This window comes from Anas platyrhynchos, chromosome 30 (genome assembly GCF_047663525.1).
Source record: "Anas platyrhynchos isolate ZD024472 breed Pekin duck chromosome 30, IASCAAS_PekinDuck_T2T, whole genome shotgun sequence".
Classification (NCBI taxonomy): Eukaryota; Metazoa; Chordata; class Aves; order Anseriformes; family Anatidae; genus Anas; species Anas platyrhynchos.
In genome coordinates, this window is record NC_092616.1 from 407668 (window position 1) to 425203 (window position 17536).

Below are 17536 nucleotides of genomic sequence, written 5' to 3' on the forward strand. Positions count from 1 at the left end.
GGGGTACTTTTGGATGGGCGAAAAGGTCTCGCAACGCATTTCCTGGGGCCTGATTTTGAAGTCGTCATCGATGCCGGCTAGAGCTATTTTTAGGGTTGCTCGGAACCAGCGAACACGGAGGGTCCAGTTGCATGTGGGGCTGCGTAAAGGCTCCCCTGGGGAGTTCTCTTGTACCCAAAGCCTTCCTTTGGGGGCACTTTTGGATGGGCGAAAAAGGGCTCGCAACGCATTTCCTGGGGCCTGATTTTTCAGTCGTCTCCGATGACGGCTATGGCTATGTTTAGGGATGCTCGGAAACAGCGAACCCGGAGGGTCCAGTTGCATGTGGGGCTGCGTAAAGGCTCCCCTGGGGAGTTCTCTTGTACCCAAAGCCTTCCTTTGGTGACACTTTTGGATGGTCCAAAAGGGCTTGCAACGCGTTTTCTGGGGCCCGGGTTTTCAGTCTTCTCCCATGCCGGCTAGTGATATATTTAGGGTTGCTCGGAAAAATCGAACCCGGAGGGTCCAGTTGCATGTGGGGCTGCGTAAAGGCTTCCCTGGGGAGTTCACTTGTACCCAAAGCCTTCCTTTGGGGGCACATTTGGATGGGCGAAAAATGCTCGGAACGCATTTCTTGGGGCCTGATTTTTCTGTCGTCTTTGATGCCGACAAGGGCTATGTTTAGGGATGCTCAGAAACAGCGAACCCGGAGGGTCCAGTTGCATGTGGGGCTGCGTAAAGGCTCCCCTGGGGAGTTCACTTGTACCCAAAGCCTTCCTTTGGTGACACTTTTGGATGGTCCAAAGGGGCTTGCACCGCGTTTCCTGGGGCCTGATTTTTCAGTCGTCATCAATGCCGGCTAGGGCTATGTTTAGGGATGCTCGGAAACAGCGAACCCGGAGGGTCCAGTTGCATGTGGGACTGCGTAAAGGCTCCCCTGGGGAGTTCACTTGTACCCAAAGCCTTCCTTTGGGGCTACTTTTGGATGGGCGAAAAGGGCTCGCAACGCATTTCCTGGGGCCTGATTTTTCAGTCGTCTTTGATGCCGGCTAGGGCTATGTTTAGGGATGCTCGGAAACAGCGAACCCGGAGGGTCCAGTTGCATGTGGGGCTGCGTAAAGGCTCCCCTGGGGAGTTCTCTTGTACCCAAAGCCTTCCTTTGGGGGCACTTTTGGATGGGCGAAAAGGGCTCGCAACGCATTTCCTGGGGCCTGATTTTGAAGTCGTCATCGATGCCGGCTAGAGCTATTTTTAGGGTTGCTCGGAACCAGCGAACACGGAGGGTCCAGTTGCATGTGGGGCTGCGTAAAGGCTCCCCTGGGGAGTTCTCTTGTACCCAAAGCCTTCCTTTGGGGGCACTTTTGGATGGGCGAAAAGGGCTCGCAACGCATTTCCTGGGGCCTGATTTTTCAGTCGTCTCCGATGACGGCTAGGGCTATGTTTAGGGATGCTCGGAAACAGCGAACCCGGAGGGTCCAGTTGCATGTGGGGCTGCGTAAAGGCTCCCCTGGGGAGTTCTCTTGTACCCAAAGTCTTCCTTTGGGGGCACATTTGGATGGGCGAAAAGTGCTCGGAACGCATTTCTTGGGGCCTGATTTTTCAGTCGTCTTTGATGCCGGCAAGGGCTATGTTTAGGGATGCTCGGAAACAGCGAACCCGGAGGGTCCAGTTGCATGTGGGGCTGCGTAAAGGCTCCCCTCGGGAGTTCAGATGTACCCAGAGCCTTCCTTTGGTGACACTTTTGGATGGTCCAAAGGGGCTTGCAACGCGTTTTCTGGGGCCCGGGTTTTCAGTCTTCTCCCATGCCGGCTAGTGATATATTTAGGGTTGCTCGGAACAATCGAACCCGGAGGGTCCAGTTGCATGTGGGGCTGCGTAAAGGCTCCCCTGGGGAGTTCACTTGTACCCAAAGCTTTCCTTTGGGGGCACTTTTGGATGGGCGAAAAGGGCTCGCAACGCATTTCCTGGGGCCTGATTTTTCAGTCGTCTTCGATGCCGGCTCGGGCTATGTTTAGGGATGCTCGGAAACAGCGAACACGGAGGGTCCAGTTGCATGTGGGGCTGCGTAAAGGCTCCCCTCGGGAGTTCAGATGTACCCAGAGCCTTCCTTTGGTGACAGTTTTGGATGGTCCAAAGGGACTTGCAACGCATTTCCTGGGGCCTGATTTTTCAGTCGTCTTCGATGCCGGCTAGGGCTATGTTTAGGGATGCTCGGAAACAGCGAACCCGGAGGGTCCAGTTGCATGTGGGGCTGCGTAAAGGCTCCCCTGGGGAGTTCTCTTGTACCCAAAGTCTTCTTTTGGGGGCACATTTGGATGGGCAAAAAGGGCTCGCAACGCATTTCCTGGGGCCTGATTTTGAAGTCGTCATCGATGCCGGCTAGGGCTATGTTTAGGGATGGTCGGAAACAGCGAACCCGGAGGGTCCAGTTGCATGTGGGGCTGCGTAAAGGCTCCCCTGGGGAGTTCACTTGTACACAAAGCCTTCCTTTGGTGACACTTTTGGATGGTCCAAAGGGACTCGCAACGCATTTCCTGGGTCCTGATTTTTCACTCGATTCCGATGCCGGCTAGGGCTATGTTTAGGGATGCTCGGAAACAGCGAACCCGGAGGGTCCAGTTGCATGTGGGGCTGCGTAAAGGCTCCCCTGGGGAGTTCTCTTGTACCCAAAGCCTTCCTTTGGTGACACTTTTGGATGGTCCAAAGGGGCTTGCAACGCTTTTTCTGGGGCCTGATTTTTCAGTCCTCTTTGATGCCGGCTAGGGCTATGTTTAGGGATGCTCGGAAACAGCGAACCCGGAGGGTCCAGTTGCATGTGGGGCTGCGTAAAGGCTCCCCTGGGGAGTTCACTTGTACCCAATGCCTTCCTTTGGGGGCACATTTGGATGGGCGAAAAATGCTCGGAACGCATTTCTTGGGGCCTGATTTTTCTGTCGTCTTTGATGCCGACAAGGGCTATGTTTAGGGATGCTCGGAAACAGCGAACCCGGAGGGTCCAGTTGCATGTGGGGCTGCGTAAAGGCTCCCCTGGGGAGTTCACTTGTACCCAAAGCCTTCCTTTGGTGACACTTTTGGATGGTCCAAAGGGGCTTGCAACGCGTTTCCTGGGGCCTGATTTTTCAGTCCTCTTTGATGCCGGCTAGGGCTATGTTTAGGGATGCTCGGAAACAGCGAACACGGAGGGTCCAGTTGCATGTGGGGCTGCGTAAAGGCTCCCCTGGGGAGTTCTCTTGTACCCAAAGCCTTCCTTTGGGGGCTCTTTTGGATGGGCGAAAAGGGCTCTCAACGCATTTCCTGGGGCCTGATTTTTCAGTCGTCTCCGATGACGGCTATGGCTATGTTTAGGGATGCTCGGAAACAGCGAACCCGGAGGGTCCAGTTGCATGTGGGACTGCGTAAAGGCTCCCCTGGGGAGTTCTCTTGTACCCAAAGTCTTCCTTTGGGGGCACATTTGGATGGGCGAAAAGTGCTCGGAACGCATTTCTTGGGGCCTGATTTTTCAGTCGTCTTTGATGCCGGCAAGGGCTATGTTTAGGGATGCTCGGAAACAGCGAACCCGGAGGGTCCAGTTGCATGTGGGGCTGCGTAAAGGCTCCCCTCGGGAGTTCAGATGTACCCAAAGCCTTTCTTTGGGGGCTCTTTTGGATGGGTGAGAACGGCTCGCAAATCATTTCCTGGGGCCTGATTTTTCAGTCGCCTTCGATGCCGGCTAGGGCTATGTTTAGGGATGCTCGGAACAGCGAACCCGGAGGGTCCAGTTGCATGTGGGGCTGCGTAAAGGCTCCCCTGGAAAGTTCATTGTACCCAAAGCCTTCCTTTGGTGACACTTTTGGATGGTCCAAAGGGGCTTGCAACGCGTTTTCTGGGGCCCGGGTTTTCAGTCTTCTCCCATGCCGGCTAGTGATATATTTAGGGTTGCTCGGAACAATCGAACCCGGAGGGTCCAGTTGCATGTGGGGCTGCGTAAAGGCTCCCCTGGGGAGTTCACTTGTACCCAAAGCTTTCCTTTGGGGGCACTTTTGGATGGGCGAAAAGGGCTCGCAACGCATTTCCTGGGGCCTGATTTTTCAGTCGTCTTCGATGCCGGCTCGGGCTGTGTTTAGGGATGCTCGGAAACAGCGAACACGGAGGGTCCAGTTGCATGTGGGGCTGCGTAAAGGATCCCCTGGGGAGTTCACTTGTACCCAATGCCTTCGTTTGGGGGCACTTTTGGATGGGCGAAAAGGGCTCGTAACGCATCTCCTGGGGCCTGATTTTTCAGTCGTCATCGATGCCGGCTAGGGTAATGTTTAGGGATGCTCGGAAACAGCGAACCCGGAGGGTCCAGTTGCATGTGGGGCTGCGTAAAGGCTCCCCTGGGGAGTTCTCTTGTACCCAAAGCCTTCCTTTGGGGGCACTTTTGGATGGGCGAAAAGGGCTCGCAACGCATTTCCTGGGGCCTGATTTTTCAGTCGTCTTTGATGCCGGCTAGGGCTATGTTTAGGGATGCTCGGAAACAGCGAACCCGGAGGGTCCAGTTGCATGTGGGGCTGCGTAAAGGCTCCCCTGGGGAGTTCTCTTGTACCCAAAGCCTTCCTTTGGGGGTACTTTTGGATGGGCGAAAAGGGCTCGCAACGCATTTCCTGGGGCCTGATTTTGAAGTCGTCATCGATGCCGGCTAGAGCTATTTTTAGGGTTGCTCGGAACCAGCGAACACGGAGGGTCCAGTTGCATGTGGGGCTGCGTAAAGGCTCCCCTGGGGAGTTCTCTTGTACCCAAAGCCTTCCTTTGGGGGCACTTTTGGATGGGCGAAAAAGGGCTCGCAACGCATTTCCTGGGGCCTGATTTTTCAGTCGTCTCCGATGACGGCTATGGCTATGTTTAGGGATGCTCGGAAACAGCGAACCCGGAGGGTCCAGTTGCATGTGGGGCTGCGTAAAGGCTCCCCTGGGGAGTTCTCTTGTACCCAAAGCCTTCCTTTGGTGACACTTTTGGATGGTCCAAAAGGGCTTGCAACGCGTTTTCTGGGGCCCGGGTTTTCAGTCTTCTCCCATGCCGGCTAGTGATATATTTAGGGTTGCTCGGAAAAATCGAACCCGGAGGGTCCAGTTGCATGTGGGGCTGCGTAAAGGCTTCCCTGGGGAGTTCACTTGTACCCAAAGCCTTCCTTTGGGGGCACATTTGGATGGGCGAAAAATGCTCGGAACGCATTTCTTGGGGCCTGATTTTTCTGTCGTCTTTGATGCCGACAAGGGCTATGTTTAGGGATGCTCGGAAACAGCGAACCCGGAGGGTCCAGTTGCATGTGGGGCTGCGTAAAGGCTCCCCTGGGGAGTTCACTTGTACCCAAAGCCTTCCTTTGGTGACACTTTTGGATGGTCCAAAGGGGCTTGCACCGCGTTTCCTGGGGCCTGATTTTTCAGTCGTCATCAATGCCGGCTAGGGCTATGTTTAGGGATGCTCGGAAACAGCGAACCCGGAGGGTCCAGTTGCATGTGGGGCTGCGTAAAGGCTCCCCTGGGGAGTTCACTTGTACCCAAAGCCTTCCTTTGGGGCTACTTTTGGATGGGCGAAAAGGGCTCGCAACGCATTTCCTGGGGCCTGATTTTTCAGTCGTCTTTGATGCCGGCTAGGGCTATGTTTAGGGATGCTCGGAAACAGCGAACCCGGAGGGTCCAGTTGCATGTGGGGCTGCGTAAAGGCTCCCCTGGGGAGTTCTCTTGTACCCAAAGCCTTCCTTTGGGGGCACTTTTGGATGGGCGAAAAGGGCTCGCAACGCATTTCCTGGGGCCTGATTTTGAAGTCGTCATCGATGCCGGCTAGAGCTATTTTTAGGGTTGCTCGGAACCAGCGAACACGGAGGGTCCAGTTGCATGTGGGGCTGCGTAAAGGCTCCCCTGGGGAGTTCTCTTGTACCCAAAGCCTTCCTTTGGGGGCACTTTTGGATGGGCGAAAAGGGCTCGCAACGCATTTCCTGGGGCCTGATTTTTCAGTCGTCTCCGATGACGGCTAGGGCTATGTTTAGGGATGCTCGGAAACAGCGAACCCGGAGGGTCCAGTTGCATGTGGGGCTGCGTAAAGGCTCCCCTGGGGAGTTCTCTTGTACCCAAAGTCTTCCTTTGGGGGCACATTTGGATGGGCGAAAAGTGCTCGGAACGCATTTCTTGGGGCCTGATTTTTCAGTCGTCTTTGATGCCGGCAAGGGCTATGTTTAGGGATGCTCGGAAACAGCGAACCCGGAGGGTCCAGTTGCATGTGGGGCTGCGTAAAGGCTCCCCTCGGGAGTTCAGATGTACCCAGAGCCTTCCTTTGGTGACACTTTTGGATGGTCCAAAGGGGCTTGCAACGCGTTTTCTGGGGCCCGGGTTTTCAGTCTTCTCCCATGCCGGCTAGTGATATATTTAGGGTTGCTCGGAACAATCGAACCCGGAGGGTCCAGTTGCATGTGGGGCTGCGTAAAGGCTCCCCTGGGGAGTTCACTTGTACCCAAAGCTTTCCTTTGGGGGCACTTTTGGATGGGCGAAAAGGGCTCGCAACGCATTTCCTGGGGCCTGATTTTTCAGTCGTCTTCGATGCCGGCTCGGGCTATGTTTAGGGATGCTCGGAAACAGCGAACACGGAGGGTCCAGTTGCATGTGGGGCTGCGTAAAGGCTCCCCTCGGGAGTTCAGATGTACCCAGAGCCTTCCTTTGGTGACAGTTTTGGATGGTCCAAAGGGACTAGCAACGCATTTCCTGGGGCCTGATTTTTCAGTCGTCTTCGATGCCGGCTAGGGCTATGTTTAGGGATGCTCGGAAACAGCGAACCCGGAGGGTCCAGTTGCATGTGGGGCTGCGTAAAGGCTCCCCTGGGGAGTTCACTTGTACCCAAAGCCTTCCTTTGGGGGCACTTTTGGATGGGCGAAAAAGGGCTCGCAACGCATTTCCTGGGGCCTGATTTTTCAGTCGTCTTTGATGCCGGCTAGGGCTATGTTTAGGGATGCTCGGAAACAGCGAACCCGGAGGGTCCAGTTGCATGTGGGTCTGCGTAAAGGCTCCCCTGGGGAGTTCTCTTGTACCCAAAGTCTTCCTTTGGGGGCACATTTGGATGGGCGAAAAGTGCTCGGAACGCATTTCTTGGGGCCTGATTTTTCTGTCGTCTTTGATGCCGACAAGGGGTATGTTTAGGGATGCTCGGAAACAGCGAACCCGGAGGGTCCAGTTGCATGTGGGGCTGCGTAAAGGCTCCCCTGGGGAGTTCACTTGTACCCAAAGCCTTCCTTTGGTGACACTTTTGGATGGTCCAAAGGGGCTTGCAACGCGTTTCCTGGGGCCTGATTTTTCAGTCGTCATCGATGCCGGCTAGGGATGTATTTAGGGATGCTCGGAAACAGCGAACACGGAGGGTCCAGTTGCATGTGGGGCTGCGTAAAGGCTCCCCTGGGGAGTTCACTTGTACCCAAAGCCTTCCTTTGGTGACACTTTTGGATGGGCGAAAAGGGCTCGCAACGCATTTCCTGGGGCCTGATTTTTCAGTCGTCTTTGATGCCGGCTAGGGCTATGTTTAGGGATGCTCGGACACAGCGAACCCGGAGGGTCCAGTTGCATGTGGGTCTGCGTAAAGGCTCCCCTGGGGAGTTCTCTTGTACCCAAAGTCTTCCTTTGGGGGCACATTTGGATGGGCGAAAAGTGCTCGGAACGCATTTCTTGGGGCCTGATTTTTCAGTCGTCTTTGATGCCGGCAAGGGATATGTTTAGGGATGCTCGGAAACAGCGAACCCGGAGGGTCCAGTTGCATGTGGGGCTGTGTAAAGGCTCCCCTGGGGAGTTCACTTGTACCCAAAGCCTTCCTTTGGTGACACTTTTGGATGGTCCAAAGGGGCTTGCAACGCTTTTCCTGGGGCCTGATTTTTCAGTCGTCTTCGCCGGCTAGGGCTATGTTTAGGGATGCTCGGAAACAGCGAACCCGGAGGGTCCAGTTGCATGTGGGGCTGCGTAAAGGCTCCCCTCGGGAGTTCAGATGTACCCAAAGCCTTCCTTTGGTGACACTTTTGGATGGTCCAAAGGGGCTTGCAACTCATTTCCTGTGGCCTGATTTTTCAGTCGTCTTCGATGCCGGCTAGGGCTATGTTTAGGGATGCTCGGAAAAATCGAACCCGGAGGGTCCAGTTGCATGTGGGGCTGCGTAAAGGCTCCCCTGGGGAGTTCACTTGTACCCAAAGCCTTCCTTTGGGGCGACTTTTGGATGGGCGAAAAGGGCTCGCAACGCATTTCCTGGGGCCTGATTTTTCAGTCGTCTTCGATGCCGGCTAGGGCTATGTTTAGGGATGCTCAGAAAGAGCGAACCCGGAGGGTCCAGTTGCATGTGGGGCTGCGTAAAGGCTCCCCTGGGGAGTTCACTTGTACCCAAAGCCTTCCTTTGGGGGCACTTTTGGATGGGCGAAAAGGGCTCGCAACGCATTTTCTGGGGCCTGATTTTGAAGTCGTCATCGATGCCGGCTATTGTAATGTTTAGGGTTGCTCGGAACCAGCGAACCCGGAGAGTCCAGTTGCATGTGGGGCTGCGTAAAGGCTCCCCTGGGGAGTTCACTTGTACCCAAAGCCTTCCTTTGGGGGCACTTTTGGATGGGCGAAAATGGCTCGCAACGCATTTCCTGGGGCCTGATTTTTCAGTCGTCTTCGATGCCGGCTAGGGTTATGTTTAGGGATGCTCGGAAACAGCGAACCCGGAGGGTCCAGTTGCATGTGGGGCTGCGTAAAGGCTCCCCTGGGGAGTTCACTTGTACCCAAAGCCTTCCTTTGGTGACACTTTTGGATGGTCCAAAGGGGCTTGCAACGCGTTTTCTGGGGCCCGGGTTTTCAGTCTTCTCCCATGCCGGCTAGTGATATATTTAGGGTTGCTCGGAAAAATCGAACCCGGATGGTGCAGTTGCATGTGGGGCTGCATAAAGGCTCCCCTGGGGAGTTCTCTTGTACGCAAAGCCTTCCTTTGGGGGCACTTTTGGATGGGCGAAAAGGGCTCGCAACGCATTTCCTGGGGCCTGATTTTTCAGTCGTCTTCGATGCCGGCTAGGGCTATGTTTAGGGATGCTCGGAAACAGCGAACCCGGAGGGTCCAGTTGCATGTGGGGCTGCGTAAATGCTCCCCTCGGGAGTTCAGATGTACCCATAGACTTCCTTTGGTGACACTTTTGGATGGTCGAAAGGGGCTTGCAACTCGTTTCCTGGGGCCTGAGTTTTCAGTCGTCTTCGATGCCGGCTAGGGCTATGTTTAGGGATGCTGAGAAACAGCGAACCCGGAGGGTCCATTTGCATGTGGGGCTGCGTAAAGGCTCCCCTGGGGAGTTCAGATGTACCCAAAGCCTTCGTTTGGGGCACTTTTGGATGGGCGAAAAGGGCTCGTAACGCATCTCCTGGGGCCTGATTTTTCAGTCGTCATCGATGCCGGCTATGGTAATGTTTAGGGATGCTCGGAAACAGCGAACCCGGAGGGTCCAGTTGCATGTGGGGCTGCGTAAAGGCTCCCCTGGGGAGATCACTTGTACCCAAAGCCTTCCTTTGGTGACACTTTTGGATGGTCCAAAGGGGCTTGAAACGCGTTTTCTGGGGCCCGGGTTTTCAGTCTTCTCCCATGCCGACTAGTGATATATTTAGGGTTGCTCGGAAAAATCGAACCCGGAGGGTCCAGTTGCATGTGGGGCTGCGTAAAGGCTCCCCTGGGGAGTTTTCTTGTACCCAAAGCCTTCCTTTGGGGGCACTTTTGGATGGGCGAAAAGGGCTCGCAACGCATTTCCTGGGGCCTGATGTTTCAGTCGTCATCGATGCCGGCTAGGCCTATGTTTAGGGATGCTCGGAAACAGCGAACCCGGAGGGTCCAGTTGCATGTGGGGCTGCGTAAAGGCTCCCCTGGGGAGTTCACTTGTACACAATGCCTTCCTTTGGGGGCACTTTTGGATGGGTGAGAACGGCTCGCAACTCATTTGCTGGGGCCTGATTTTTCAGTCGCCTTCGATGCCTGCTAGGTCTATGTTTAGGGATGCTCGGAAACAGCGAACCCGGAGGGTCCAGTTGCATGTGGGGCTGCGTAAAGGCTCCCCTGGGGAGTTCACTTGTACCCAAAGCCTTCCTTTGGGGGCACGTTTGGATGGGTGAGAATGGCTCGCAACTCATTTCCTGGGGCCTGTTTTTTCAGTCGCCTTCGATGCCGGCTAGGGCTATGTTTAGGGATGCTCGGAAACAGCGAACCCGGAGGGTCCAGTTGCATGTGGGGCTGCGTAAAGGCTCCCCTGGGGAGTTCACTTGTACCCAAAGACTTCCTTTGGTGACACTTGTGGATGGTCCATAGGGGCTTGCAACGCGTTTTCTGGGGCCTGATTTTTCAGTCGTCTTCGATGACGGCTAGGGCTATGTTTAGGGATGCTCGGAAACAGCGAACCCGGAGAGTCCAGTTGCATGTGGGGCTGCGTAAAGGCTCCCCTGGGGAGTTCTCTTGTACCCAAAGCCTTCCTTTGGGGGCACATTTGGATGGCGAATAGGGCTCGGAACGCATTTCTTGGTGCCTGATTTTTCAGTCGTCTTTGATGCCGGCAAGGGCTATGTTTAGGGAAGCTCGGAAACAGCGAACCCGGAGCGTCCAGTTGCATGTGGGGCTGCGTAAAGGCTCCCCTGGGGAGTTCATTTGTACCAAGAGCCTTCCTTTGGTGACACTTTTGGATGGTCCAAAGGGGCTTGCAACGCGTTTCCTGGGGCCTGATTTTTCAGTCGTCATCGATGCCGGCTAGGGCTATGTTTAGGGATGCTCGGAAACAGCGAACCCGGAGGGTCCAGTTGCATGTGGGGCTGCGTAAAGGCTCCCCTGGGGAGTTCACTTGTTCCCAATGCCTTCCTTTGGGGGCACTTTTGGATGGGTGAGAACGGCTCGCAACTCATTTCCTGGGGCCTGTTTTTTCAGTCGCCTTCGATGCCGGCTAGGGCTATGTTTAGGGATGCTCGGAAACAGCGAACCCGGAGGGTCCAGTTGCATGTGGGGCTGCGTAAAGGCTCCCCTGGGGAGTTCACTTGTACCCAAAGCCTTCCTTTGGTGACACTTTTGGATGGTCCAAAGGGGCTTGCAACGCGTTTTCTGGGGCCCGGGTTTTCAGTCTTCTCCCATGCCGGCTAGTGATATATTTAGGGTTGCTCGGAAAAATCGAACCCGGAGGGTCCAGTTGCATGTGGGGCTGCGTAAAGGCTCCCCTGGGGAGTTCACTTGTACCCAAAGCCTTCCTTTGGTGACACTTTTGGATGGTCCAAAGGGGCTTGCAACGCGTTTCCTGGGGCCTGATTTTTCAGTCGTCTTTGATGCCGGCTAGGGTTATATTTAGGGATGCTCGGAAACAGCGAACCCGGAGGGTCCAGTTGCATGTGGGGCTGCGTAAAGGCTCCCTTGGGGAGTTCTCTTGTACCCAAAGCCTTCCTTTGGGGGCACTTTTGGATGGGCGAAAAGGGCTCGCAACGCATTTCCTGGGGCCTGATGTTTCAGTCGTCATCGATGCCGGCTAGGGCTATGTTTAGGGATGCTCGGAAACAGCGAACCCGGAGGGTCCAGTTGCATGTGGGGCTGCGTAAAGGCTCCCCTGGGGAGTTCACTTGTACCCAAAGCCTTCCTTTGGGGGCACTTTTGGATGGGTGAGAACGGCTCGCAACTCATTTCCTGGGGCCTGATTTTTCAGTCGCCTTCGATGCCGGCTAGGGCTATGTTTAGGGATGCTCGGAAACAGCGAACCCGGAGGGTCCAGTTGCATGTGGGGCTGCGTAAAGGCTCCCCTGGGGAGTTCACTTGTACCCAAAGCCTTCCTTTGAGGGCACTTTTGGATGGGTGAGATTGGCTCGCAACTCATTTCCTGGGGCCTGTTTTTTCAGTCGCATTCGATGCCGGCTAGGGCTATGTTTAGGGATGCTCGGAAACAGCGAACCCGGAGGGTCCAGTTGCATGTGGGGCTGCGTAAAGGCTCCCCTGGGGAGTTCACTTGTACCAAAGACTTCCTTTGGTGACACTTGTGGATGGTCCAAAGGGGCTTGCAACGCGTTTTCTGGGGCCTGATTTTTCAGTCGTCTTCGATGACGGCTAGGGCTATGTTTAGGGATGCTCGGAAACAGCGAACCCGGAGAGTCCAGTTGCATGTGGGGCTGCGTAAAGGCTCCCCTGGGGAGTTCAGATGTACCCAATGCCTTCCTTTGGTGACACTTTTGGATGGTCCAAAGGGGCTTGCAACGCGTTTCCTGGGGCCTCATTTTTCACTCGTCATCGATGCCGGCTAGGGCTATGTTTAGGGATGCTCGGAAACAGCGAACCCGGAGGGTCCAGTTGCATGTGGGGCTGCGTAAAGTCTCCCCTCGGGAGTTCAGATGTACCCAAAGCCTTCCTTTGGTGACACTTTTGGATGGTCCAAAGGGGCTTGCAACGCGTTTCCTGGGGCCTGATTTTTCAGTCGTCATCGATGCCGGCTAGGGCTATGTTTAGGGATGCTCGGAACCAGCGAACCCGGAGGGTCCAGTTTCATGTGGGGCTGCGTAAAGGCTCCCCTGGGGAGTTCACTTGTACCCAGAGCCTTCCTTTGGTGACACTTTTGGATGGTCCAAAGGGGCTTGCAACGCGTTTCCTGGGGCCTGATTTTTCAGTCGTCATCGATGCCGGCTAGGGCTATGTTTAGGGATGCTCGGAAACAGCGAACCCGGAGGGTCCAGTTGCATGTGGGGCTGGGTAAAGGCTCCCCTGCGGAGTTCACTTGTACCCAAAGCCTTCCTTTGGGGGCACTTTTGGATGGGTGAGAACGGCTCGCAACTCATTTCTTGGGGCCTGTTTTTTCAGTCGCCTTCGATGCCGGATAGGGCTATGTTTAGGGATGCTCGGAAACAGCGAACCCGGAGGGTCCAGTTGCATGTGGGGCTGCGTAAAGGCTCCCCTGGGGAGTTCACTTGTACCCAAAGCCTTCCTTTGGTGACACTTTTGGATGGTCCAAAGGGGCTTGCAACGCGTTTTCTGGGGCCCGGTTTTTCAGTCTTCTCCCATGCCGGCTAGTGATATATTTAGGGTTGCTCGGAAAAATCGAACACGGAGGGTCCAGTTGAATGTGGGGCTGCGTAAAGGCTCCCCTGGGGAGTTCACTTGTACCCAATGCCTTCGTTTGGGGGCACTTGTGGATGGGCGAAAAGGGCTTGTAACGCATCTCCTGGGGCCTGATTTTTCAGTCGTCATCGATGCCGGCTAGGGTAATGTTTAGGGATGCTCAGAAACAGCGAACCCGGAGGGTCCAGTTGCATGTGGGGCTGCGTAAAGGCTCCCCTGGGGAGTTCTCTTGTACCCAAAGCCTTCCTTTGGGGGCACTTTTGGATGGGCGAAAAGGGCTCGCAACGCATTTCCTGGGGCCTGAGTTTTCAGTCGTCTTCGATGCCGGCTAGGGCTATGTTTAGGGATGCTCGGAAACAGCGAACCCGGAGGGTCCAGTTGCATGTGGGGCTGCGTAAAGGCTCCCCTGGGGAGTTCACTTGTACCCAAAGCCTTCCTTTGGGGGCACATTTGGATGGGCGAAAAGGGCTCGCAACGCATTTCCTGGGGCCTGAGTTTTCAGTCGTCTTCGATGCCGGCTAGGGCTATGTTTAGGGATGCTCGGAAACAGCGAACCCGGAGGGTCCAGTTGCATGTGGGGCTGCCTAAAGGCTCCCCTGGGGAGTTCACTTGTACCCAGAGCCTTCCTTTGGTGACACTTTTGGATGGTCCAAAGGGGCTTGCAACGCGTTTCCTGGGGCCTGATTTTTCAGTCGCCTTCGATGCCGGCTAGGGCTATGTTTAGGGATGCTCGGAAACAGCGAACCCGGAGGGTCCATTTGCATGTGGGGCTGCGTAAAGTCTCCCCTGGGGAGTTCACTTGTACCCAAAGCCTTCCTTTGGTGACACTTTTGGATGGTCCAAAGGGGCTTGCAACGCGTTTTCTGGGGCCCGGGCTTTCAGTCTTCTCCCATGCCGGCTAGTGATATATTTAGGGTTGCTCGGAAAAATCGAATCCGGAGGGTCCAGTTGCATGTGGGGCTGCGTAAAGGCTCCCCTGGGGAGTTCTCTTGTACCCAGAGCCTTCCTTTGGTGACACTTTTGGATGGTCCAAAGGGGCTTGCAACGCTTTTCCTGGGGCCTGATTTTTCAGTCTTCTCCCATGCCGGCTAGTGATATATTTAGTGATGCTCGGAAACAGCGAACCCGGAGGGTCCAGTTGCATGTGGGGCTGCGTAAAGGCTCCCCTGGGGAGTTCACTTGTTCCCAATGCCTTCCTTTGGGGGCACTTTTGGATGGGTGAGAACGGCTCGCAACTCATTTCCTGGGGCCTGTTTTTTCAGTCGCCTTCGATGCCGGCTAGGGCTATGTTTAGGGATGCTCGGAAACAGCGAACCCGGAGGGTCCAGTTGCATGTGGGGCTGCGTAAAGGCTCCCCTGGGGAGTTCACTTGTACCCAAAGCCTTCCTTTGGTGACACTTTTGGATGGTCCAAAGGGGCTTGCAACGCGTTTTCTGGGGCCCGGGTTTTCAGTCTTCTCCCATGCCGGCTAGTGATATATTTAGGGTTGCTCGGAAAAATCGAACCCGGAGGGTCCAGTTGCATGTGGGGCTGCGTAAAGGCTCCCCTGGGGAGTTCACTTGTACCCAAAGCCTTCCTTTGGTGACACTTTTGGATGGTCCAAAGGGGCTTGCAACGCGTTTCCTGGGGCCTGATTTTTCAGTCGTCTTTGATGCCGGCTAGGGTTATATTTAGGGATGCTCGGAAACAGCGAACCCGGAGGGTCCAGTTGCATGTGGGGCTGCGTAAAGGCTCCCCTGGGGAGTTCTCTTGTACCCAAAGCCTTCCTTTGGGGGCACTTTTGGATGGGCGAAAAGGGCTCGCAACGCATTTCCTGGGGCCTGATGTTTCAGTCGTCATCGATGCCGGCTAGGGCTATGTTTAGGGATGCTCGGAAACAGCGAACCCGGAGGGTCCAGTTGCATGTGGGGCTGCGTAAAGGCTCCCCTGGGGAGTTCACTTGTACCCAAAGCCTTCCTTTGGGGGCACTTTTGGATGGGTGAGAACGGCTCGCAACTCATTTCCTGGGGCCTGATTTTTCAGTCGCCTTCGATGCCGGCTAGGGCTATGTTTAGGGATGCTCGGAAACAGCGAACCTGGAGGGTCCAGTTGCATGTGGGGCTGCGTAAAGGCTCCCCTGGGGAGTTCACTTGTACCCAAAGCCTTCCTTTGAGGGCACTTTTGGATGGGTGAGATTGGCTCGCAACTCATTTCCTGGGGCCTGTTTTTTCAGTCGCATTCGATGCCGGCTAGGGCTATGTTTAGGGATGCTCGGAAACAGCGAACCCGGAGGGTCCAGTTGCATGTGGGGCTGCGTAAAGGCTCCCCTGGGGAGTTCACTTGTACCCAAAGACTTCCTTTGGTGACACTTGTGGATGGTCCAAAGGGGCTTGCAACGCGTTTTCTGGGGCCTGATTTTTCAGTCGTCTTCGATGACGGCTAGGGCTATGTTTAGGGATGCTCGGAAACAGCGAACCCGGAGAGTCCAGTTGCATGTGGGGCTGCGTAAAGGCTCCCCTGGGGAGTTCAGATGTACCCAATGCCTTCCTTTGGTGACACTTTTGGATGGTCCAAAGGGGCTTGCAACGCGTTTCCTGGGGCCTGATTTTTCACTCGTCATCGATGCCGGCTAGGGCTATGTTTAGGGATGCTCGGAAACAGCGAACACGGAGGGTCCAGTTGCATGTGGGGCTGCGTAAAGTCTCCCCTGGGGGGTTCAGATGTACCCAAAGCCTTCCTTTGGTGACACTTTTGGATGGTCCAAAGGGGCTTGCAACGCGTTTCCTGGGGCCTGATTTTTCACTCGTCATCGATGCCGGCTAGGGCTATGTTTAGGGATGCTCGGAACCAGCGAACCCGGAGGGTCCAGTTTCATGTGGGGCTGCGTAAAGGCTCCCCTGGGGAGTTCACTTGTACCCAGAGCCTTCCTTTGGTGACACTTTTGGATGGTCCAAAGGGGCTTGCAACGCGTTTCCTGGGGCCTGATTTTTCAGTTGTCATCGATGCCGGCTAGGGCTATGTTTAGGGATGCTCGGAAACAGCGAACCCGGAGGGTCCAGTTGCATGTGGGGCTGCGTAAAGGCTCCCCTGCGGAGTTCACTTGTACCCAAAGCCTTCCTTTGGGGGCACTTTTGGATGGGTGAGAACGGCTCGCAACTCATTTCTTGGGGCCTGTTTTTTCAGTCGCCTTCGATGCCGGCAAGGGCTATGTTTAGGGATGCTCGGAAACAGCGAACCCGGAGGGTCCAGTTGCATGTGGGGCTGCGTAAAGGCTCCCCTGGGGAGTTCACTTGTACCCAAAGCCTTCCTTTGGTGACACTTTTGGATGGTCCAAAGGGGCTTGCAACGTGTTTTCTGGGGCCCGGTTTTTCAGTCTTCTCCCATGCCGGCTAGTGATATATTTAGGGTTGCTCGGAAAAATCGAACCCGGAGGGTCCAGTTGCATGTGGGGCTGCGTAAAGGCTCCCCTGGGGAGTTCACTTGTACCCAATGCCTTCGTTTGGGGGCACTTGTGGATGGGCGAAAAGGGCTTGTAACGCATCTCCTGGGGCCTGATTTTTCAGTCGTCATCGATGCCGGCTAGGGTAATGTTTAGGGATGCTCGGAAACAGCGAACCCGGAGGGTCCAGTTGCATGTGGGGCTGCGTAAAGGCTCCCCTGGGGAGTTCTCTTGTACCCAAAGCCTTCCTTTGGGGGCACTTTTGGATGGGCGAAAAGGGCTCGCAACGCATTTCCTGGGGCCTGAGTTTTCAGTCGTCTTCGATGCCGGCTAGGGCTATGTTTAGGGATGCTCGGAAACTGCGAACACGGAGGGTCCAGTTGCATGTGGGGCTGCGTAAAGGCTCCCCTGGGGAGTTCAGATGTACCCAAAGCCTTCCTTTGGTGACACTTTTGGATGGTCCAAAGGGGCTTGCAACGCTTTTTCTGGGGCCTGATTTTTCAGTCGCCTTCGATGCCGGCTAGGGCAATGTTTAGGGATGATCGGAAAGAGCGAACCCGGAGGGTCCAGTTGCATGTGGGGCTGCGTAAAGGCTCCCCTGGGGAGTTCACTTGTACCCAATGCCTTCGTTTGGGGGCACTTGTGGATGGGCGAAAAGGGCTTGTAACGCATCTCCTGGGGCCTGATTTTTCAGTCGTCATCGATGCCGGCTAGGGTAATGTTTAGGGATGCTCGGAAACAGCGAACCCGGAGGGTCCAGTTGCATGTGGGGCTGCGTAAAGGCTCCCCTGGGGAGTTCTCTTGTACCCAAAGCCTTCCTTTGGGGGCACTTTTGGATGGGCGAAAAGGGCTCGCAACGCATTTCCTGGGGCCTGAGTTTTCAGTCGTCTTCGATGCCGGCTAGGGCTATGTTTAGGGATGCTCGGAAACAGCGAACCCGGAGGGTCCAGTTGCATGTGGGGCTGCGTAAAGGCTCCCCTGGGGAGTTCACTTGTACCCAAAGCCTTCCTTTGGGGGCACATTTGGATGGGCGAAAAGGGCTCGCAACGCATTTCCTGGGGCCTGAGTTTTCAG